This window comes from Podarcis cretensis (assembly GCF_951804945.1).
Source record: "Podarcis cretensis genome assembly, chromosome: 3".
NCBI classification, from domain to species: Eukaryota; Metazoa; Chordata; class Lepidosauria; order Squamata; family Lacertidae; genus Podarcis; species Podarcis cretensis.
Genome location: NC_137172.1, coordinates 29,173,188 through 29,198,727, shown reverse-complemented (window position 1 = coordinate 29,198,727; position 25,540 = coordinate 29,173,188). Strand labels below are relative to the sequence as shown.

Sequence of the window (25,540 nt, the reverse complement as noted above, 5' to 3'; positions counted from 1 at the left end):
CCCATCCCCCCCCCACTGGATAACCCTGATGCTCCCTAGGTCCCCAGCTGGGGACTAGGGAGGGAGAACGCCCAATGCCTGAGCCGGTCTACCCACATTTGAAATTTAATAAAGTTGTGGCCAATTTAATCCCATAGCACGTTGTCTAGAGTCGTTATTCCACATGACGGGGGGGGGGGACCGCTCGGGATCTGGGGATTTCGCCTGTCCACGCAATCAGTAGCCAGTCTTCAAGACTTAAAATTGGGAGGTTGGGAAGGGTGTGTGTGAGCACCCAGAAAAATGCGAAGGCAAACGAATATTAGCATGCCGCATTGGTAATATATGAAATGGGCTTCAATGATTTATCACCTGTTGAAGTGAGTTGATTTTATGGGCCATGAGGGGAGTAAAGGCTCTTAATGTAACATTGTTTCATCCTTGAACCTAAAGTAAGTGACTATATATACAGTATTGGGGTGGTTCTTACTCGTGTTTGGTATTCATGGTTCCAAAGAATGTGAGTGATTCAATATAGTCAGTAGTAAGATGGAGACGGGAGAGGGAGACTACAGATCATGTGACAGGAACAAGAAGGACAAGTACCTCACACTTCATGATTCCCCTCTGATATAGAAAAACTGTTTTATGCATTATGTAAAATGAGGTGATAGAATTTTAGACTTTACCATTTCATACTGTAGGGTGTAATGTTTTTGAAAATGGCAGTCCCATGTTGCATTTATCCCTCAAAAAAACATTCAGGTGTACTTCCCTGCGTCGTGACATCATCATGTCTCCCTGCCCCCATACCCCATCATTGGCTAGTGTGGTAATGGATAATGTGAAATTGCATAATAGGTATGTGCCTGAATTTTACAGAGATTGGGTGGTATTAACTTGACAAAAAGTTGTTGTTTTGCTTGCAGTGCTATCTTGAGTATTTTTACTTCTCTACTTTAAGAGTTACAAGTAGCTAATGAGGGTTTGAGGGGGAGGAGGTGTTCTGCTTTTGTATATTCTGTTTGAAAGGTGGCAACCTAGTCACTGAATAGATGACTTTAGGTACTTTAGGCTAATAAACTATTCAGAGGTAAACTATTCACAGGTAAACTATTAGAGTTCAACAACTTTTTAAAAATTTTATTAAGACATTCTACTCTCTAGTTTTGTAGTAAAATAAACCATCATGTTCTAGTTGTCGGCACATGGAAATTCTTTCTCCACTGGCAAATGCCTCCAATATGGCTCCCAAGAAATGGGAAATCCTTTTTAAATACATGTGAGATATATAGCCAGTTTCTAAGGCTTTTTTCATAGTATGCAGAATGCAAGAGTAAACACAACCTGAAGTTAATTGCTTTCTTAGGAAAGAAAAGTTCAGTTTCTGAGGATTGGTTTAGAGTCTTGGTTTACCACAGAACATGAGCCAGGAACTGGTGGTGGTTGCCATTTACAAAAAGTGACACCCTGATACAACACAGTGCTCTTCTCTATGTTGGGTCTTGCCTTTAGTATGGACAGAAAGGTGTTTGGGTAATTTCAAATTCTAGTTTGTGCATTAAACTCATACACTCCAGTCCATGTTGCTATACTGAATCAGATAACTGGTTCATCTAACTCAGCATTGCTACAATGACTAGCAGCAGCTCTCCAGGGTTTCAGGTAGGGACTCTCCTGGAATTAAAGGCAAGCACATTACATGCCCACATGATTGTGTCAAAGATTTATCAATAAAGCATTCTGGATGGTTGTGGGAACAACAGATACCCCTTTCTGTTTTATGAATATTCTTCACTGCCTATTTATAGCTACTTCTGTTTCTCTTATAAAAGAGTAATTTATTCCTGAAGTATCTCCAACCAATCAGGCCTTATGTAGGCAAATTGTGATTATATCACATTATCATATAGTCAATTCCTACACATTATTGTGTCACACTGCCACATATGAATGAGGTCAGTACTGCTGCCCTCATTCTGAATGAGTGAACATGTTCATTCACCACAGATCATAAATCCACCCAAATAATCACCAAGTCAGCATATGTGTGCATGCATGTGCACATCATAGAGGAGAAAGGGAGATTTTACAAAACATGTGTCATTGTTTTGGCTCAATATGGATACATATTTACTGTTTAGTACACCACACTGGAATTTAATTAGAATAAAGTATGTCAACTGTATACTGAAATGCATAGGGGCAGCAACATTTATGCTTCTTGCTCTATGTATTAACTGTGCTCTAGTGAATTATTTAACCAAATACTTTAAAATCAAAGTGCTAAAATAATCCTCAGACACTTAACACCTGATCCATTTTTTGATCTTGTTGGTAATGGATACTTCCACATTAAATCTGTATATAATTCTTAGCATTTTACTTTTTCAGAGTTGGACAGAAAATACCTCTTTAAAAACTCAAGTAGATAGCATGCGACCCTGTCCTGGTTCAAGCTTGGATAAAGAGAAGTAGTGGCTGAGTCAAGCAGTCCCTGCAGGTGAGATTTTCAGGGAGTTACAAGGGAATGCAGGAATACGGGTATATGTGTTAACACACAGTATAGCTTGAATAAGGCACTAATGATTATTTATACAACTAATCTTGAAGAGCTGAACAATATTGCCCTGCAAAATGAAAAATCTCTTATATGTGTGTCTGTTGTAGTTGGCCTTTGGCCTTTGAAATAAGCATGTTGTGTGGTATAATTTGTAATGTTCCTTTCCTTCACCTACTCTGGAGGATTTGAAATCTGCTTACTTTATCTAGACCATAGGAAGTCAACATAATACACTACAGATGTTGTTGGGCAACAATTCCCTGGCAGCTTTGCCAATGGGCAGGAGAGATGGGCTGTGTAGTTCAACAGCATGCTCACTAGTACTGATCTAGAACAATTGAAGTGGATGCAGCTTGTGCCATGTAGTGTGGTTTGCCAACTTCTTGTCAAACCTTTCTGCAGTCCCAAATCATATATTTGAGATGCTGTTTAGGCAGATTTAAAAGAAACCTAAAACAAACCTTTCAGGTGTTTTTTAACCACAACTCCCATTATCCCTGGCCATTGGCTATGCTCCTGAGGCTGATAAGAGTTCACCAAAGCATCTGGAGGGCACCAGGTTGGAGAGCGCTGTTCTACATTGCTTGGCAATGGCTCTTCAGGGTCCCATATGTGGGAATATCTGGAGATGCAAGTTATTGAACTTAGGACCAGACAAGTAATATGTTCAAAAATGAATATGCTAGGGTAAAGTGAAAAAATGCATGTATTAGTGAAAATAACACACAAAATGGATAATATAAGGGGGAATTGCTTAGCAAAATGTTATATTACATACACTAATGTCTATATTAAGAGATTGCAAACTAATTGCAAACTGATGTGACCTGAACTTAACATTAGAAAAATTAAAAACAAAGAAACCAATATTGACAGATCTGCCTGTTCCTAGCTAGCAGCAATAGTATCCCTCATGTGAGAGCACTACTAGCTCAGAGAGTTTTATCCTTTATTTTATATATGAATTCCATGTTTTCTTTGAAGAGATCCTACACAAAAACACTCCTGATTATAAGCATGGCTATAAGTAGCTTGGCTTCCTTGTAACCTATGAAATGCATATTTAAGTCACGCTTGAAACAGATGATTAAGACCTTATACTCATATAGTTTTGTAGAAATGAAAGACATATAATTATCAACAGGGGAAAAAATGAAAAGCAATCCAAAATATGAAGAGCACCCATCAGCCATTTGGCAAAAGCTCTGACTTGAGGTGGAGAGGGAAGAAGATAGAGAATAATGAATTCATCAAACTGTAAATGCACAAACCAATGGAGCGCTTAGACTTCAATTCAAGGCAAATGGAAAGAGAGCCCCCATTACTGTTGAGATATACAGACACAGCCCCACTAATCATTTGGTCATGCTTGGGAGGCAGCAAGTCATCACAGGCCATGACATGAGGAGAACAGTGCGTCAGGATTTGTTGTAAGAAAAAAAAAATGTTTATTTAACATCCATATCCGAAGTCCTTGTCCCTCATCATCCTTTCTCCCTCAATACACATACCTGGAGAAAAAGTTCACAGAGCCCTGTTAAACTCTTTCAGCTAAACAAAATCTGTCAATCAAGGAATATACTAAGGTATTTGAAACCTTATACCATGTCTATCCAATATTCTAGAAGTGTTAAATTAGTCATGTGGATATTACAACATGTGAATGACTGTAGACTGCATAGGTAATTATATGAGATCTCTGAGTAAGTGCAATACTTTTAAAAAATGCAAGTGAACCTTAAAATCTCAATGAAGCTGAAAATATAATTTTAGCCATGAACACAGTGAAAAAAATATTTAGCAGAAATGTGTGTAGCATGATCCATACTAAGTCCGAGGGCCCATTCTGCTAATCACATGTGCCAAGGTTTTCAGACATAACTATTAATTAGTTATGGTATTGTAAATGTGAAATCCATGAGTGATCAGAAGGTGATAAGGGCTATATAACAATCTGGCTTAATGTTGAAGGGGAAAAGCCATGTTGGTCTACTATCATTCTGACTTTCTTTTATGGGTAAAAGGATGCTCTGTGACATACTTGCAAGTGCAAAAGGATGCACTGTGAAATATTTGCAAGTAGATAGCTAGTTTTTAAACAAATTTAGACTAATGTATATAGTCTTCCAAAAGTACTAGACAACAAGACATATTTCAGGGATCTTTCCATAAAAACATCTTTGAGCTTGCATATACAAACTTTTCACATTTTTCTTAGAAAAATAGATTGCCAATGCCCTATTATAAAATGCTTTGAAATGGTTAAAATGGCTTACAGTGTGCTGTAGAGGATTGCATACAATTTTGTAAAATAATAATGAAGTTGCTGGGATATCAGATTTTCATTCCTAACTGTGCTTACTGAGAAGTAAGCCTTACTGAATTCAGAGGAGCTTATTCTCATGTTTGAAAAGAAGATTCTTAAGCATTAGAAAGCATTTACTATCCTTCGAAAATGATGTAGTTACAAGTTTAGTACACCTTCACATTGCCTAAACAAGGAGAGTTCCTTAAGCATTCAGATTCAGTGTTACAATTTGAGGCACAATCAGTTTTTTAAAAAAACAACAACAAACCACTGAAAGGCATTGTATTTGATATGATGTCATGTGGCCATGAATATTCCAGGGACAAATTTAATTTAGATTAAAGTTACTAAAGGTCAACTTTACAAAATGTCCACCGGAGGCAGTGAAATGAAGTAAAAAGTCTAGCAAATATGGATTATGAAAGGTCACTGTAGCCTTTCACCTGGCTTTAAACTGTAGGAAATATGGAAATCTATTGGTTTGTCCTGCTTCCTATGAAAGATTTGTCAAATAAAGAATTCTAGTTTGCTTTGCTGTGCCATTCAATCTGCTGAAGACAACAGAATTGGAATATCAGGAACCCTGTAGGACAATATAAAAATGAACCTAGAGCAGAACAACAGCATTCCTGGAATTTGAACAGTAGTTAACTCAACAGATCTTGATCTTGAAAAATTGTTGCCCAGATCCAAAGAATTGTTATAACTACTTCCATATAGCCAAGAGAGGTTTGGATATAATGTTTGTTTGTTTGTTTGCTTGCTTGCTTTAAAAAGCAGCTTTTTAAAACACTCATCCCCAAATGTGACAAGTTTCAAGAAAGTTTTGGAAGTGTTTATTACATGGCATGTTTTTTAAATCATTTTTTAAAAGTCCTATTAAGTTATTTTTGTAACCCTGTTCCTCAGCATTTTGTACCTCTAGAGAGCCAGTTACAGCATGGTTCTTGGTTTGCATGGCTCTTGGTGTCTTTAGTGTTCCTGCTGTGTTTATTCTGTGTGAACTACAGCCATTCTTATATTCTCAAGCATGCACACTTCAACATTGTGAGTAGGATGATCGAGCAGTCAGTTCCTGGCAGATCCATGGGCAGTGGCTCAAGATGAGCCAGGAGGTTAAAGTCAAGGAACAAACTATGAATCATAGCTGAGGACAAGGGAGGATTCAGTAAGCCAGAAGGCAGGGTTGAAGAGTAGACCAGAAGGCAGAAGCAAACCAAAGGACAAATCAAAGGATGTACAAACTAGAGCTTAGGATGACTTCATTGCTCAGGCAAGGTTTAACTCACACAAGGATTGTTTTATAGTCCTTCCTGTCCAGGAATAGCCAATGATCAACTTGGTTAGGCAGATCCAGGGCCTGATAGCATATAATTGCTGAGGCAGCTGATAAAACCTGCAACCCTGTGGCTTACCACATGAAGAAGCTACAAACAGTATCAGCAGCTCCTAACAATCTGGTCCTGGTTACCCCACCCCCAAGTCACCTCTGCCTCAGGCAACCTGTGCACATAAGCCTGAGGATGAGTGGACTGTCTCTTTATTCTGTAGAAAGAAGTAAAAGCTCCTGATTGGAGCATTGTGTTTGGCTATGATAGAACAGGAAAATATAGCTGTAACTCACCCATGCAAAAGTGGTAGGGAGGTGAGGGTTCTGTGAACCCCCATGGAGACCCATTTGACCACAGACAAATGCTGGGTGTGCAGGACTGCACCCTTTGCTGCTTATTGAGTACTCACTCATTTTTCATAATCATGTTGTCCCACTGACCTGAATAAAGATGGCAATGCTTATGTTTGTCTTTTTGTCAATTGGTATACCAGAGGGTTTTATGTGAAACGTTTTGCCCTTGAGTTCATTTATTTTATACACTCCTGTTTGCAGAAAAAATAGCTTTTCTTTGTCCTTCATTTGTCCCAATCATTGTATTTTCAAAGTAAAGGATAGGAAAAGGATAGGTCATTTGAAGAAGGAATACATGATATACTAACATGGTTGCTTTTTCAAGTTTATATAACCATCTTATTTCATTTCTGAGTCCCAATTGATGTCTGTTTTTATTTAAAATGTCTGGAAGGGTAACTTCTGAATGTACCGTCCAAGATAATAGCATTAACTGGCATGGCTGCAAAATCAATAATAGAAACAAAAATATAAGTCTTCTGATTAAGAGTGACACAAAACAAATTTGTTAACTAAAACAGATGTAGTCAACAGTTTAAACATATATCATAAATGTTTAAACTCCATTTGGATTTCTTTTTTGCTTTATCATTTAATACATCATTCTCATGAAAGTTAGCTTTGCCATGTGCAAAACAATCTGTGAAAAGAAAAGGAAAAGTTGACTGTGAAGTGCTTTTCCTTCTCTTCCTAGCTAAATAAATAAAAAGTAGACTTCAGTGAAGGAAAGTAATTGAAAATGCTAATTCAATGCCTATAGACTAAAACTTTGAAGGACATATCTTTGTAATTTTGGCATCTTGGAAAACTAAGAGGGCAGAAATAAAAATAGATCATTGACCATGAATGCCCTTTTCCAGATGGAAAGTTTAAGTAATTCCATATTGTATTTTTAAAATTTATAGAACGATATGGTTGTATCCAGCTCTGCTGGTGCAACAGGCTTCCATGCATGCAATGGAGCTTCCTTTCCCCCTTCAGCCCCCATACACCCACAAAATCAGATCCATAGAGTTAGGGGACACTCTGGAGCAGATTTTGGGGATGCACGGGGGGGGGGGGGAAGGAAATGTTAGTCCTGTTGCACCACTGGAGCTACAAAGGAGAATTGCTAGTCAACAAGATGTACAATACTGCAAAGGTTAGTTGTAACTTGGGGCCAAAATAGGCATGATTTGGGAGATTTGCGTTTAGAAATGCTAACTTCTCTTCTTAAACTGAAAAACAGAGGTCACACCATAATAAGCGCCTGTTGGATGAGGCTAGCTGTCACTCAGATGCCTGTGGAAAACCAGCAAGTAGGATGTGAGGACTTTTCCCTCCTGTGGTTTCCAACTGGTATTCAGAAGCATTCCTCCTCCATGGAGGCAGAGCATAGCCATCCTGGCTAGAAGCATAGGATGTTAATTAGGTAAATGCATGGTTGAAGAGAAACTTTTTCACCTGGTGCCTAAAGGTGAATAATGAAGACACCAGCCAGACCTCCCTGGGAAGCGCATTCCACAAACTGGGAGCCAGACCTCTTGTGGAGGAGGCGTATGAAGCATCATCAGATGATGATCACAGGGTCCAGGTACATTCTTATAGAGAGAGGCAGTTCTTGAGGTATTGTGGTCCATATGAATATGGTTAGTATCATGGACTGGTTGGACGTGGATAAATGGTGGGAGGAACCAGTTGGGGAACCACCAAGGGAAACAGGTTCAGAGTCTGGGGACAACAAGGAATTAATCAGTGGGAAAAGAGGGAGAAGACTGGGAAGAGAATGTGTTGGAAGCTGAAGGCTTAGTGAGCTGGGAGAGTATGGCAGAGAGAAGTCCAGAATAAGAGGCAGAAGCTGAAGCAGGTACGTGGGGGGGGGGGGGGAGAAGGCCAAGAGGCAGAGATGAGTCAAGCTGGTGTAGAGTCACAGATGTCTTCCCTTCCTGCTGTGACAAGCTCCCCTCCTCATCCTCCTGTCTCCCAGAAGCAGAAAAGGGCTGAAATGGGTGGAGCAGTGGCAGGCAGCACACAGGCAAAGTCTCTGATTGCTTGGAAGGAAACCTGGAGTAGAGAGGACTTAAACAGCTGTAGGGAGACGGGGACAGTCTCAGCAACTGATTTCATGGGGTAAGACCTACTGGGGATGAGCTGCTGTGCTCATTATGCCTGACATTCAGCCAAGTCTGTGAAGATTGTGTTTTTGCTAATAAAGAGTTAACTCCAACTTTGAACAGTGCTATTTACTACTGGCTCTCACTGTGACAGTTGGCCACTGTGGGAGAAGAATGCTAAACTAGTTAAGACTTTGGTGTGATCCAGCAGGGCTTTTCTTAACCATTGGATCAGCTCATAATTCAAATTGATTCAGCTCTTGGTGCTGGAACAATGCAATTATTTCCAGCACTGGGACAGTAGAACCACTGTTTGACAGTGCACAATCCTGTGGAATGTGGCCATTAGCCATTCTAAATGCGGTTATAGACAGCTGGACAAAAATGCAGACATCCAGGAGTTTTGATATAAAACATTTATTCATTCTGGCCTCATTAGATAAACATCTGAACAGAAATGTCGACTAATTACTGCATTTTGATGGAAGATTGAAATAAAAAGGTACTAATTCAGGACTCCTTGCAATAAAGATAAGTCAGCATCTTAACCCCAAACACATTGTTCTTGCATATCTCAATCAATATGGATTCTGTCTGAAATCAATTTTCAGCTGCAAATATGATTGTTAAATAATTCACAAGTTGCAGGCCTTCAGGCAAGAAGAGGTTAGAGAAACACCAGAAAAGTGGTGATCTCCACCTACAATGCATTTTCAATTAAAAGAGGAGGACATTTGTAAAAGATTGTTTCATAACTGAGGTGGCAATCTTTTTTATTTTTAAGAGATAAATGGCATTGTAGATTCTTTGTCTCCTGTGGTATCTTTTTTAATGTTCCATGTTTTTAAACACACACACAAACCCTGTTGGATGAGTAAGAAATATATAAAGCAAAACTTAAGAGCAGTTTTGAAGTCAAGAAAGGGTCAATAATGGAAAGCGATAGCATCAAAAATTAAAAACACAATCCAATTGTGAGAAAGTCCAATTGAATTCAATATGGCTTAATCCAAAGTAAATAGGTCTAGTTAATCTCTGGTCCTTCAGATGTTGCTAGACTACGGTTCCCATCATCCCTGATTATTGGCCGTGCTGGCTGGGACTGATGTGTTTGGTAGCAGATATACCTTGAAAATTAAGGGGGGGGGCATTTTCTCAGGGACTAAATCAGTCTTCCTCCAAGCTGAGACCCTACAGACATTTTGGACTAAAATTCCCATCACCCCAGCCAGCATGCACATGGTGACTGGAGCTGGTGGGAGTTGTAGTTCAAAATATCAGGAGGGCACTATGTTGGGGAAGGCAGAACTAAATGCAGAAACACATCTACTTTTAAAATGAAGTTGTAATGAGCCAAATGCTGGCCTTTGCATACTGATCTTCATTTCTGAATCTGGTACTGAACTGAATGAAGTTTCTTTGTACAAAATACGAGAAGAAATGTGCTTAGTAGGAAATGTAGTTAGAATTTATTGTACTATTAAAATCCTATTGGGTCTTTATTTATGAAATGTGTTTCCTATATTTGAGGTTTAGGGAGTCTTGATAATGAGGCTTGTAAGATTCATGTTTCCTTTTCTGCAGCTTAATTTAGGCTCTATATCAAATATGTAAACTAATATTATACCTTCCTGCAGCTTTTGTGTATAAGACATACATTTTGTCCTATTTCTATCCACTGTTTCATTTTATAAAATCTAAGCTGGTAAATGGCATTTGATTGACAAGATCCCATATTCCTTGCTATTTCATTAAACCAAGTACATTTGACAGAAGCAGTAAATAAATCCAGAGGAATTTGTTGCCACTTTTACAACAACTTTTGTTGCAAAGGCTGAAGAAATAGCATGTCTGCACAAAAGGGAGCATCCATGGATTCTCATGCAATACATGCATGCATAGCCTTGTCCAAAAACATTCTGAAATTTCATGACAGGAATTTTGGATACACTGGATTTGGCGTTGCACAAATAATTACTATCATTATTATCTAATAAAAAAATAGGCAGGACCGTGGGTGTGGGTGGAGAATGATCTCCAGAGGAAATTCTATTCCAATTTAGTTTTTGTTTGCTTAGATTTGGCCAAATGGCTTTAGAGAGCAATTACTGATGTTTCAATGACCTCTTGGTTCAATTGAATTAGAGAACTTAATGAAGTTTCCCTCCCTCAGTATTGGTCTTTGCTGCCTTTTAAAATTGATGAAACAGAGTGTCTGGAAGATATTGCAATAATGCTGGCTGTTATTCTCATACTTCCATTTAGCTAGTATATATTTCATACAAATATGCACACTCACCAATTTCTGACTTTCTTATGAGAAGAAGCTACAGTATGGTGGGCTCATGCACTTCTCCTTCCCCTCTCTCTCCTCCATTACAACTGAGGTCATTGGAAGCTTCTGTTTCTGTTGTATATTAGCCATAGTTTAACATGTTTAACCATCCTAAACTGTGGCTAATCTTAACTGTGATTAGTGCAGAGAACTAGTCTTGCAAATAATGGTTTAAAGATGCCTTGTTTCAACTTACCATCATTAAGATAAACCACAGTTTGTTGTGTTTGGGTAACATGGTAAACAGTGGTTTATGTGAAATAGAAATGAAAGTTTCTGAACTCCCCTTCACAGATACTCTGGAAGAAGAGATAATGGATAAGTACATAAGCTTAATTCATTCTCACATTGTTACATCCCAAGCAGCCCACTGTTCACTTCAAAACGCACTTACTCTTCTATTCTGTCTTCATTGTATATTATGGGAAAACTTGGGTTAAATTGTAGAAGGTAAATGAATGGATGGTAAATTTCATCCAAATGAAATAAATAGCAACATCCTACTGTTCATCGTAGCATCTGTGATATATGGTGTCTGAACAATCAGGATAATTTTTTTTAACCAGTGTAGCAAGACCTATGAGTCTTCCAATTCTTTTCTCAAAGCCATATAAACTAATAGACACGATCATATTTTGTGGCAATGTATTTCATAAATTACACATTGTATGTTTAACCAATTGAATTAATTACCCAAAGATGTGCTGTTCCTTGTCTACCTGAAACCTACTGTTCTTTAATATTTCTCCTCAGTAGAAAATAGGGTTAAGCTGGACTTCCGGTTGGCACCAGCGCTAATGGCGGCTCGTTCTCCGATCTCCGGAGAAGGGGCTGCTCCACGAGTTCGGGTCTGACCGCTACGGCGAAGCGGGGACCCCTAAAATCACAGGCGCGGAAGCCTGGGAACAAGGAGACTCGGTGGGCATAAATTACACATTGTATGTTTAACCAATTGTATTAATTACCCAAAGATGTGCTGTTCCTTGTCTACCTGAAACCTACTGTTCTTTAATATTTCTCCTCAGTAGAAAATAGGGTTAAGCTGAATCAGCTGTCATTTCCTGGATCCTTTTTTGGGTTCTTCCTTCCAAAAGCAGTTCAGAGACAGAACAGATCTGTTAAGATGGCATTATATGATTTCAGGTGATGGACATGTGATATTCATAGCCACAGCAGTACATGCCCAACAGTCATGACTGGCCAGTTACATACTTCTAGGAATCAGTTGTGATCCATTTCATGCCTCCATAATACCAAATATTAGTTGCACAGAGTTGTGGATTTCCAGTCAAGTGCCACATTGGACATAATGGTAAGCCAGTCATTTCATAGTTTGTTTCCATACTCCAGGAAGGAAGAAGTGAGGAGTACTCAAACTGCATGCACTATATTCAGGTAGATAGCCGTGTTGGTCTGGTGCAGTCTAATATCCCTTGCTTTTTCCTGTAGGACTAATTGCAGTTGTTAACAGTCGTCAACAGGTTTACTATACTAATTGAGTCAATCACCCATCTCCTACTACCCTCCTGAGAAAAACCCCACCCTACTCTCCCACTATATATTAGGGTCTGGTGACTTCTATTTCAGTGTGTCTGAAGAAGTGTGTATGCACACGAAAGCTTATACCCAGAACAAACTTAGTTGGTCTCTAAGGTACTACTGGTCAATTTTTTATTTATTTTGCATGCACTATACACAGATCTTGCACCAGCTAATTTGCCTAACTATGGTTTACGGTCAGTGTTCCTTCCAAATGCAGCCAATGTATTCTCAAAAGATTTTAATCAATAGTATTCCTCATAAGAATGTGATTTCAGGGGTAAATCTTTAGAAAAGTGGGAAAACTTCAAGCATGCAAGTTTGCTATAAAAAGTCTCCCATGTGGTTTCTGGGAAGCCAATAGCAATGTTATTATTATATTAATTTTATATTAGAGTGGAATTTCATTGATTTCCTCCCTCAAATTCATTACTGTGAATTTTTATTGAATGCAATTAAAAAGATAGCTATAGAATTCCTATTTTGAGCTGGAATTTGATCTACAATTATTCAGTTGTAAGGGGCTGCAGGCCAAACCTTCAATTCTCACCTTCTCAAACCAACTTGCTTCTGTTTAGTAGGACAACAGTTAGGCACCTTCGGTATAGTATTGTTGTGCTGACATTCCAAGGTTCTTTTGAGAGGGATACTGAGAAAGAAATGAAGCCCTAGTTAGAGCCAAACAAAAAAGAGAAATGATTTCATAGTCAAAAATATCAGTCGCAGTCCTTATTCGCAAAAATGGCCACATACTAGTCGGTCACATTAACTGCAAAAATAATTATTATTTCAGCAAATAAGGTTTGCTAATGCAAGTGCTGCCAAGTCTAAGGATACATGTCATTTGGCTTGCCAAGGTGGATAATTATGGAGATTTCAATTCATTCTTATTCTGTTTAAAGCAACATGTAAGTTAGCTTTATTAGTTTTATATACATTCTGAGCACAGCTGACCCATAGTTCTTTCTACTGAGCTATGTAAACATTGAGGGCTCACAATTAAAAATACAGCACAAGCCTATCCTCAATGATAAAATAATGCAAAATAAAAATAAAGGCAAAGCATGAATTTATTTGCAGCATTATATACCTGCAAACCATATCTAGAATTTTTATATAATTAATGGGAGCGGTTGGTCCATGAAAGATCCAACAAATCTTTTGAAAGCCCCCCCCTTTTAATTGCAAGGGTGGAAATACACTGAAAATGGGGGAGTTACATAAATGAGAGCAGGTGCAGTCGTGCAGAGGTAAGTATGCAGCATATGTAAGTGCAGTTGGAAAATCATTGTCTTGCAGAGAATACTCGAAATTGGTCCCTAATGGCCTTGGGTTTTGTCATATGGTCTTGATTATCAGGCTAAAATTGCATTGCCAATGCCTTTAGTGTGAACGAGATGGATGAATAATTATTACGTGCACTGAATACCTTTCCACAAGGAGGAACCAGGACATCCCCTGGTCACCCTAGCTACCATTTCACCCTGCTGTCAGGGAAACTGTAATCGGCCTATTCATCATTTCCTTATTTCTCCTATATAATATAAAAATCTATAAATAATGTGTGCATGTGTGTCCGCATACACTTAAACATGTGCACATGTAATTGCAAAGAGAAATTGTCGGTGTTCAGTGCAACTTGTGAGGAATTGTTTTGAGAGGAAAAATAGTCTCAAAGGGGAGTTAAGGGCAGGGTACTTCATGGTGTTTTGCTCTTAACCCTACCACACATCTAAATTTAATAAGTGTACCTTCTTTAGCAGCAATTCCATGCATAACTGGACTGATTAAATCCTATTGACTTCAGTAGGATTTAAGCATACTAATTGTACAAGGACTACAGTGTTTCTGAACAAGAACAGGACTAGAAGAATTTCTGCTATAGAAATATAAATACAGTGAAATGAGCACACACGCAAGTGTGTTGAGTGGCAGGATACCAGTTATAAATTGCTCTTATTAGTTAAAAGGGGCTTCCTGCCCCTTTTCTACTCCCTTTGCATATATTTTGCTTTCTTCATGTGAAATAATTGAAGGTTCCGGTAATGAGGGTAACAAAAAATATTGGTGAAAACATTAAGAGTAATCCTTAGTGGTTCACCCTATCCCCCATCCTCCTCCCCTCAAAGCAAAATGTGCTTGAAGGATCAGAGATGATAAAGTTCAGAACCACTCTAAGATCTGTGACCATGACCACACTGCTCATTCATCACAGGAATATTTATTGTAAATCATGGCCTTGTGTGGCTGCTGCTTACCCTCTATGCAATCCTTTGCAATACTGGCAATTAGTTATGAGGGCCGCTAGCTCCTAAACACGGTACCTTGAACTTCAGAGCAAACACAAATAGACCACAACAAATTGTGCTTCCTGACAGGGAGTTCTGAATGCCTGATCAGAAGGATTATTTGTAGAGAGGTGCAGGCTTTTCAGAGCAAGATTTCCAGAGTCTGAAGGCTTCCTGATTAATTGCTTGATGCCTTTTGCCACTAAAATCCTAATGAGATGCCTGGGAAAAAACCCTACACAGTTTTGATTAAATAATCAGCCAATCACATCAGTAATTCGGTCTGCTGATTATTTTTACCAGCTGTTGTATGCATGGCTATTCTCTCTATAAGGGGGGGGGGGTGTGTCTGAGGAATGCACAGCATGCATTTGTATAATTCTAATGTGATAGGAAGGAGTCCTTGCTTTCTAAACTCACATTTTGTACAAAAGTGAGTGTGAGAGTGTGTGTGTTAATTACACCCATTGTAGAGAGTGTTAAATGTGACAGGAGAGGAGGATTAAAGCTATTTAGGAGTCTGCGCAAAGCCCCTTTAAGTAAATGGGAGTTGGGCAAGAACACAAGATACTTGGAATATTTGTTCTTTCACAGCTTCTGTTAGTTTCAATGATGCTTGTGCAACAGACCTTCCTATAGTGCTGTATGTAACTGAACACAAATATGGAGGATTAGATTGGTACATGGTGTAACTTTACTTCAGGTGTGTTTCATGAAATGCAGTGCTAGAAAAGAAAAAGTGCTGTAGTACAATCAACTAGGTGTTCATTTGCACAAGTCCCATTAGAATCGAATGGGAGCAGTCCATATTATTGGTCTGCAGTAGGAACCCTGTGCTAGGTATAAAATCAAATCCATGTAGTCAGCATGTTATTAAATGTAGGTAGGTATTCTGTTGACATCTCAAAGCATACTTTGAAACCTGATGACCTCATGACATCAGAGCCAGCTTGCACTTTTTATTCCTAAATGAAAAAAAGCTTAAATTTGTTGCATCATCTGACTCCTGATTTAGATTTTCAGATAAGCAAGAGCTAAAAATGGCTCTGCCAAGTGACAGAAGTGTTATCACGAGCCATTCTGGATCAATAGGCTTAAAAAAGGGTTTCGAGTGGCAGTTCAAAAATAGAAAATTTAAATATATATGTAGCTTCATTCTGCTATAGCCTATGCTGTATAAATGGCACTTTGGCAGCACATTTCTTAGCAGTGCAAAAGGTGATTTATTAGGCCCACTGAATTTGTGTTTATGTTCCTCATTGTAAACTGTGTTTATAGCAATATGCCTATATTAAGGTGTTAGAGCTAGAATTGCTACCTAAGCTTTAACTTTACCAATATTGCTGAAAACCCAGGTTATAGCACTATAAATAGTCGCATCAGTATTGGCACTTGCAAAATCATCTATATTTCTGGGAAACTGTGTCTGCTCCTAAATAAGCATAAAGGGTACTGCTTTAGTACGTTTACCAATACCAGTAATAATTAATAATATAGTTGTGAACATCAACAATCTTTCATTCACTGCTGAATAACGCCCAGAGTATGGCTTTTCAGTTACACCCTAGCATGACAGAAATTTGTTAATCAGTTTTTTTGTTCACAAAGGACATCAGCACACACAACTTGCATGCAGTGAGGGCACATTTAGCAAGCATATGACATGAACACAGTGGAGAACTACCCACTCAGACTAGGAACAGATATCCAAGGACTTGGGCAGAGGCCTTTGCAATGCCTTTTACCTGCAGTGCTTCCAATTTGGAAGCAAGGGGACTAAATTGGGGCATGTCCTTGACAAGGGAATATTATTCCTTCACCAAACATCATGTAGAACCTACTGCAAACCTATGTGTGTAAATGCTTGTGCTTTACAGTACTGCTCACAATGATCTCGCTGCTATTGCTTTTCTTTATTTTTGCAAAGAGAACTGTATGAACAATCTGTATACCTAGACATTTATGCATGTTGACCTCAATTAATAGGATAGGTTCTGTGTGCAATAGGAAGCAGGGGATGGAGTGCGTAGGTGAGAGTAGCTTTCCCATTTTCTCTCTGACTCCATGTTCAATCTACAGTCTAAAGTTGTATGTGAAATGGAACAAAGTCCAATAGCTATGCAGCTTCATTGCATCTTCTCCCCATTGAACGTCATTGCTTGCAATTTAATAAACTGTTAATTAGTGCACTCTTTTCTTCTTTGCCTAAATGAAGCCATAAGTTCATTTCCATTGCCCTATATCCTCCCACATTTCCACTTAACTTTATCCTACTTTTAGACACATGTATAGATCCCTGCCCTCATCTTTATCCTTTTATTGTGTCTGTCATGTGCATTATAAAACCTTTAAGCAGTCGGTCAGTCCCTTCTCTAGCCAACATCTAATCAAGGGAGTCTCTCTTGCAAACTAACCCCAACTTAGGAGCAGAGATAAGGGAGAGAAATGTAAATCCAGGATTGCCACTGTGTCACCTCACCCTCCTGTCCTTGCAACAAGGCACTCTGGGCAACGCATGTGGCCCTCACAGTGCTTTCCTGCTTTCCTCTTCCTCCCACCCTCCTCGGTGGGTGGTGGTGGCCCTGCCCCCCCTCCATTTGCCCTGCTCAGGGGCAGGGCATACGTGAGTGTCCCTTCACTGGCAACAAGAAGGAGGTGCTGCTGCCCAGTCCCAAAGGCCCGGTCCACAGGTGCTGCCTCAAGGGAGCCTGTCATGTGGGAGTGTGCTTCATTGCACCCCCTCAGAAATTTGTGCCTGGGGCCATGGCCCCCTGTCTCCTCCCACACTACACCACTGCCTAAATATAACAGTACTTATTTCAGTGGTGGGGAATTTGTGGTCCTCTAGATGTTGGACTATAATTCCCATCATGGCTGACCATTGACCATGGCTGAAAATGGCATATAACATGTATATAGTGGTTTTGTATATTTGTATGTGTATTGTATTGCAGAAATATTAGAAATTTGCACTAAAATGCTGATTAATTTTCATGAGGACCTTAAAAACTCTCCAAACGTATGTGAAATTTTTTTGTAAAGTTTAAAACTTTTTTGTACAGTATCAGTGGGAAAATTCATGAAGGGACTCAGTGATAGCTGCTATTTGGGTTGCTTAATATTAGTGGTGAAATAAGGAAGTTTTTGACTTTCAGCATATAACTCCTTGTCAGTCAGAATGGAAGGACCGGTTGGTTGTTTTTTTTCCATCTTTACGCAACAGGATTGGTTACTAATGTTACTATTTCTAATCAGGTATTTTGTTTCCAAGGTATGAAATAATTTGGAACATAAAACATTTACAGTACAGATATGTTCCATCTGCGATCAATATGGGGTCAGATAAAAAGATATACTATCATCTATTTTGTATCTCTCATCTTCTGAGACCACCATGGCAACAATTCTCTAGACCAGATTTAAGCACATGAGTATAAAGTAAAGGTATGTTTAAAGAAAATGTCATTCAGAAAGATGCAGTTGGCCAAGGCAACCAATATGCAATCTGATCATAAGGCAGATCTGGGCAAATTTTAAATCTGCCTTTTCAATTTTGCCAAAAAGCCAGATGCTATTTCTGGAAAGGCATTTTCTAAAATTTGGCAATGATGTCCTAAGGCTACCACCTGAAAAAGGAAGAAGAAATGGATACACATGTCTATTCCATTGTGGATATTTGCCATGGGAATAAATATATATGTACTCATCTCATATGATATATATACCATTCCTGATACTGTTTTCATGGAATGATTCACACAAACAAAACTGGCATGGTAGCTTCAACAGAATGCAAGCAAAGAGATGTAAACACCTAGAATTGCTTACTTTTGCAACAATCGTGGTCCCCCTCCCCCCAGTTTCCTTTTAAAACTTTATTTGCTATCATGGTATAGGTGATTCTCCTTTAGTTCAGGTTCAGAAGCTTAAACATTTGTTTTGATGGTTTGGGCACTACACATTGTCTAATTGTTGTTGTTGTTGTTTAGTCGTTTAGTCGTGTCCGACTCTTCGTGACCCCATGGACCAGAGAACGCCAGGCACTCCTGTCCTCCACTGCCCCCCGCAGCTTGGTCAGACTCATGCTGGTAACCTCGAAAACACTATCCAACCATCTTGTCCTCTGTCGCCCCCTTCTCCTTGTGCCCTCCATCTTTCCCAACATCAGGGTCTTCTCCAGGGAGTCTTCTCTTCTCATGAGGTGGCCAAAGTACTGGAGCCTCAGCTTCACAATCTGTCCTTCCAGTGAGCACTCAGGGCTGATTTCCTTCAGAATGGAGAGGTTTGATCTTCTTGCAGTCCATGGGACTCTCAAGAGTCTCCTCCAGCACCATAATTCAAAAGCATCAATTCTTCGGCGATCAGCCTTCTTTATGGTCCAGCTCTCACTTCCATACATCACTACTGGGAAAACCATAGCTTTAACTATACGGACCTTTGTTGGCAAGGTGATGTCTCTACTTCTCAAGATGCTGTCTAGGCCTGTCATTGCCCTTCTCCCAAGAAGCAGGCGTCTTTTAATTTCGTGGCTGCTGTCACCATCTGCAGTGATCATGGAGCCCAAGAAAGTAAAATCTCTCACTGCCTCCATTTCTTCCCCTTCTATTTGCCAGGAGGTGATGGGACCAGTAGCCATGATCTTCGTTTTTTTGATGTTGAGCTTCAGACCATATTTTGCACTCTCCTCTTTCACCCTCAATAAAAGGTTCTTTAATTCCTCCTCACTTTCTGCCATCAAGGTTGTGTCATCTGCATATCTGAGGTTGTTGATATTTCTTCCGGCAATCTTAATTCCGGCTAGGGATTCATCCAGCCCAGCCTTTCGCATGATGAATTCTGCATATAGGTTAAATAAGCAGGGAGACAAAATGCAGCCTTGTCGTACTCCTTTCCCAATTTTGAACCAGTCAGTTGTTCCATATCCAGTTCTAACTGTAGCTTCTTGTCCCACATAGAGATTTCTCAGGAGACAGATGAGGTGATCAGGCACTCCCATTTCTTTAAGAACTTGCCATAATTTGCCATGGTCGACACAGTCAAAGGCTTTTGCATAGTCAATGAAGCAGAAGTAAATGTCTTTCTGGAACTCTCTAGCTTTCTCCATAATCCAGCGCATGTTTGCAATTTGGTCTCTGGTTCCTCTGCCTCTTCTAAATCCAGCTTGCACTTCTGGGAGTTCTCGGTCCACATACTGCTTGAGCCTTCCTTGTAGAATTTTAAGCATAACCTTGCTAGCGTGAGAAATTAGTGCAATTGTGCGATAGTTGGAGCATTCTTTGGCACTGCCCTTCTTTGGAATTGGGATGTAGACTGATCTTCTCCAATCTTCTGGCCACTGCTGAGTTTTCCAAACTTGCTGGCATATTGAGTGTAGCACCTTAACAGCATCATCTTTTAAAATTTTAAATAGTTCAGCTGGAATACCATCACTTCCACTGGCCTTGTTATTTGCAGTGCTTTCTAAGGCCCATTTGACTTCACTCTCCAGGATGTCTGGCTCAAGGTCAGCAACCACACTACCTGGGGTATATGAGACATCCGTTTCTTTCTGGTATAATTCCTCTGTGTATTCTTGCCACCTCTTCTTGATGTCTTCTGCTTCTGTTAGGTCCTTTCCACTTTTGTCCTTTATTATGGAAATCTTTGTACGAAATGTTCCTTTCATATCTCCAATTTTCTTGAACAGATCTCTGGTTCTTCCCATTCTATTGCTTTCCTCTATTTCTTTGCATTGCTTGTTTAAGAAGGTCTTCTTGTCTCTCCTTGCTATTCTTTGGAAATCTGCATTCAATTTCCTGTATGTTTCATGATCTCCCTTGCATTTTGCTTGCCTTCTCTCCCCCGCTATTTGTAAGGCCTCATTGGACAGCCACTTTGCTTTCTTGCATTTCCTTTTCATTGGGATGGTTTTCGTTGCTGCCTCCTGTATAATGTTACGAGCCTCCATCCATAGTTCTTCAGGCACTCTGTCCACCAAATCTAAATCCTTAAACCTGTTCCTCACTTCCACTGTGTATTCATAAGGAATTTGACTTAGATTGTATCTTACCGGCCCAGTGGTTTTTCCTACTTTCTTCAGTTTAAGCTTGAATTTTGCTATAAGAAGCTGATGATCTGAGCCACAGTCAGCTCCAGGTCTTGTTTTTGCTGACTGTATAGAGCTTCTCCATCTTTGGCTGCAGAGAATATAATCAATCTGATTTCGATGCTGCCCATCTGGTGATGTCCATGTGTAGAGTCGTCTCTTGTGTTGTTGGAAAAGCGTGTTTGTGATGACCAGCTTGTTCTCTTGACAGAACTCTATTAGCCTTTGCCCTGCTTCATTTTGATCTCCAAGGCCAAACTTGCCAGTTGTTCCTTTTATCTCTTGACTCCCTACTTTAGCATTCCAATCCCCTATAATGAGAAGAACATCCTTCTTTGGTGTCACTTCTATAAGGTGTTGTAAGTCTTCATAGAATTGGTCAATTTCAGTTTCTTCAGCACCAGTAGTTGGTGCATAAACTTGGATTACTGTGATGTTAAAAGGTCTGCCTTGGATTCGTATCGAGATCATTCTATCATTTTTGAGATTGCATCCCAGTACAGCTTTTGCCACTCTTTTGTTGACTATGAGGGCCACTCCATTTCTTTTACGGGTTTCTTGCCCACAGTAGTAGATATGATGGTCATCCGAACTGAATTCACCCATTCCCGTCCATTTTAGTTCACTGATGCCCAGGATGTCAATATTTATTCTTGCCATCTCATTTTTGACCACCTCCAACTTACCCATGTTCATGGTTCTTACATTCCAGGTTCCTATGCAATATTTTTCTTTACAGCATTGGACTTTCCTTTCGCTTCCAGGCATATCCGCAACTGAGCGTCCTTTCGGCTTTGGCCCAGCCGCTTCATCAGCTCTGGATCTACTTGTACTTGCCCTCCGCTCTTCCCCAGTAGCATGTTGGACGCCTTCCGACCTGAGGGGCTCATCTTCCAGCGTCATAACTTTTATATGCCTGTTGTCTTTGTCCATGGAGTTTTCTTGGCAGGGATACTGGAGTGGCTTGCCGATTCCTCCTCCAGGTGGATCACGTTTGGTCAAAACTCTCCACTATGACCTGTTCATCTTGGGTGCCCTGCTCGGCATAGTTCATAGCTTCTCTGAGTTCTTCAAGCCCCTTCGCCACGGCAAGGCAGTGATCCATGAAGGGGACATTGTCTAATAGAGACTGTTAACAGTGGTTGACTACTAAAAGTGATGTTGTGCACTGGTTTTGGCTCTGTTCATGTTGACCAGGCTAAACACTGGAATAGAAATGTTTTGTGCAGAAAACCATAGTAATTGAAATGCATTCTCTAGGACTGAAATATAGCAGCCAAGTCTGTATACCAGTCTGCCTGTTTTTATGTGTCCCTGATTCTAGAGTCATTTTTAAAAAAGTGAGTGATGCCATTTTTTTACATCTTTCATTTAATATGCTGCTTGGTAAACAGTGTTGTAGATTAGTATATTTGTAATTTAAATGAAGACAATATATCAACCAAGTTGTTTTTTTTTAAAAAAAGAAGAAGTTGTTTGAAGAATGATTGATGTCACTGTTATGCCCTGTTTAAAAGAAAAAGGGGGAAATTGGGTTTGAGTGGAAAGTGGAAAGGATTGAGGTGGAGGGTGAAATAGAAATTATCTTTCATGGGCAGGTGTATACTGTTTTTTAAACCCCTAGCCAGACTTAGTGGCTGAATCTCTGCTATCTTCAAGCACACTAATAAATTCTGCCTAATTCATTTTTTATTCTCTCTTGGGGTCTGCTTGCTGATTTGCCTCAACAAAGGAAGCATCATGTTACTTCTTTTAAATAATTGATAGCTCAGAGTCCAAGCCAGCTCGAAGGAAATTCTGAAAATAGGTACTTATTGAGTAAATACCCTGCATTTCCACCACTGCCAACTACCCTCCCCTATATTTATTCTGTTCCATGGGCTACTGTCAGTTGCAGATGATCTCATCGATGCTTTGTAGACACCCAGCACTTAGCAGCTCCAATTTCATTTATGTTTTTAAATATATATTTAAAAAAGGGAAGCTGTTAATTATAATGTCTCTTGCAGCTAAGAGCTCTTAATAAATCATAATCAATACTATGTCATAGTGCCAACCAGAGATGGACATTTTGACTTCAGACATGGAGCGGGTACCCTCTCTAGAAAAGAGATGAGCCAGACGTATGCAGCCAGTCTTCTTTAGGGCAAGTTTACTTACTGTGTTTTGGAAAGTTCCTTTCCACTTTAGTCTTTGGTATAGACCTGCTGCCTTTTTATTGCTTTTAAACCCACAAGAAATATGAGACAAGTCCTGCCTCACTTATAAGGTATGTGAGAGTGAGAAGGGTTATTAGAATCCTCTAGGAGCCTAATAATTAGGACAATCCTGCAGCTAGTTAGGTGTTTTGTGCTTACCATACTTTTGTGCTCTTATTGTAATATCAGTGCCTAGTTGCTAAAGAACATAAAATAGATTCCTACGGTTGTGGTGTATTTTAGAGGAATCTCTGTGCTTAGAAGAATAAGGACTTACTTCAGAGTAGACATGCATAGGGTTGTGCTGCATATAGTCTATTGATTTTCATTGGGGTGTGATATGTCGTCATACTGCTCTGAATCTAGGGAGACAAGGAGCAATGAAGCAAACATTGTAACGTAGTGATGCATACTTTTTCCAGTCCCCACTTCTACTTTTAATGGCTAGATGTTCTGACAAAGAAATGGGTAAGAGTGACAAAAAAAATAGATAGCACGAGTGTTTTTATTAATTAAATTCCTTATCTGCCTTTCACCATAAGGTCCCAGGATGTGTTACAACAATGATCACAAGCAAGAGAATAGAGTGGGTCCTAAAATATATATCATGTTTCAAAGTCCAGGGTAAAGAGGTGCATCTTCAGTATATAACAAAAAACTGCATAGTGAAAATGCCAAATGTACTTCTGTAGGGAGGGTATTCCACAGCTTTGGGATTCCCATCCCCTGCATTTCTGAAAGGCAGTGGAACTACCAATATGTTGTCGTCGTCCCCCGCCCCCCGGTAATCTTAACACCTGAGAGGGTCTGTTTGGTGTGTGTTGGGAGGGGCACTGGAATCTTTCATTGTTAAGGATGTCTGCTTTAAGGCTGACATTATGTATGGATACTTAATGTACATGAGGAGATTCTCCAAATTGCTCATACCTGAATCAATATTTCACCTTTTTAGAACTCAAGCAAAATCTACATCCATTTAAAAAGATTTTGTATACAAATATTTGGTCATCTATGCAATTTTCTGAGGTCCCACGTGGAAAACTTTTTCATTCCTTTCTGTTCCTCTCAGGTATATGACAAAACTTCTACTCCTCAATTATTTAGAGGGTTTTTTCCCTCCCCCTGAACATTTTCCTCTCCCTAATATACATAAAAGCAGAGTTTACTTTGATCCTGACAATTAAACATTTATTTTAAAACTGACTGGCTGCTTTCCAGCAATGCTCTTTTCTCGGCATCATGTACTGTATCTTAAAGTAGTTGGTTAAAATAGTCTCTGTGAATCAGGAAGTGGTAAGAAAGAGAGAGAGATTTTCCCCCCTTCATGGTGGCCATTTCCCCCTTTCCCTCTCCCCTCCAGTTTTGAAATTCAAATCGAATGCAATTTTCAGCTCATTTGAGCCAGAATATACTGTTGCTGAGCTTCAGTGGCTCTTAAATACAAACTCTTAGCTGAAAACAGATATCATCTGTCATTAAGGGTGTGTGAGAGTGCCCTCCCCACATATTATTCATAGGACTGAGGACTGTACTGGATACTTCAAACTATTTTGACCAGTCAGTCACAGACAAAATAATCAGGTAATCAATATTTTTTTGCAGTTTGATATCCTTTTTAAAGCATTCCTTGTAATGAATAGTAAGTGCAAACAAAATGTATTTTCCCTTATACCATGAGTATTTCTCTCCATAGAAGTTGTGCAGCCTGATTTTGGGTGGAGCTTTTCTAGGAGTCAGTTATGCCCAGCTGTGAACATTTCCAGTGCTCCCATGACCCTTGCCTCCCTGGCTGAAAAAGGTTTTGAAAGGTCGTCTCGGTACTTAAAAAAAAAAAAAAGTATATACCACTCTGTCATAAGACATCAGGGCACCGTACAACAATAGGTATACAATAAACAAAAATTAAAAACATTAAAAACAGGGGGGAAACCCATCTGTAAAATAATGGGCTAATCAGAAGGTTTTAAACAGCTGCATACACCTGTTGGCATAAAAAAAGTCTTCAAGGAATGCCTAAAAGTCAAAAGTGAGGGTGCCTGCCAAATTTCTGCTAGGAGAGTGTTCCACAGCATGGAACTGGCAACAATAAATATATGACTTCTGGTTGAAGGCATTTGAGCCTCTGTAACGTGGAGGACAACTAGCAGCTCGTCTCTGGACAATTTCAACTAGTATATAAAGGTTCAGAGGTATCACAGTTCAGATGTATTGTGGACCCAAGTTGTTCAGAGCTGAGAAATACTCATTTCAAGCTCTAGAGCCTAGACAATATTAAACCAAACGGAGCAGTGGTCTGACTTGATATAAGGCCATTTCCTGTGTTCCAGCTTCAGGCCTCTTATGTAGGCACATGGAGGACTATAAGGGATGTGACAGTTACAATGCAGAGGCAGCTGTGAATTATTTGGCCCTCCTTTCTCACACAAGCAAATAACCAGATATTAGCATTACTGGGAGCATACACTTAT

General features: G+C 39.5%; 1 protein-coding gene across 13 annotated transcripts in view; it reads left to right on the top strand.

Moving 5' to 3' along the window:
• Positions 1–25,540, top strand: part of ESRRG (estrogen related receptor gamma) — a 496,182-nt gene that overhangs the window by 109,290 nt on the left and 361,352 nt on the right. For 9 of the 13 annotated variants that reach the window (XM_079968783.1, XM_079968794.1, XM_079968777.1 and 6 more), the window contains one exon: positions 2,374–2,482. The exons of the other annotated variants lie outside the window; for them this stretch is intronic. The gene's annotated coding sequence lies outside the window, so the exon portion shown is untranslated. The remainder of the gene's footprint in view (positions 1–2,373; positions 2,483–25,540) is intronic. 13 annotated transcript variants of the gene reach the window in all.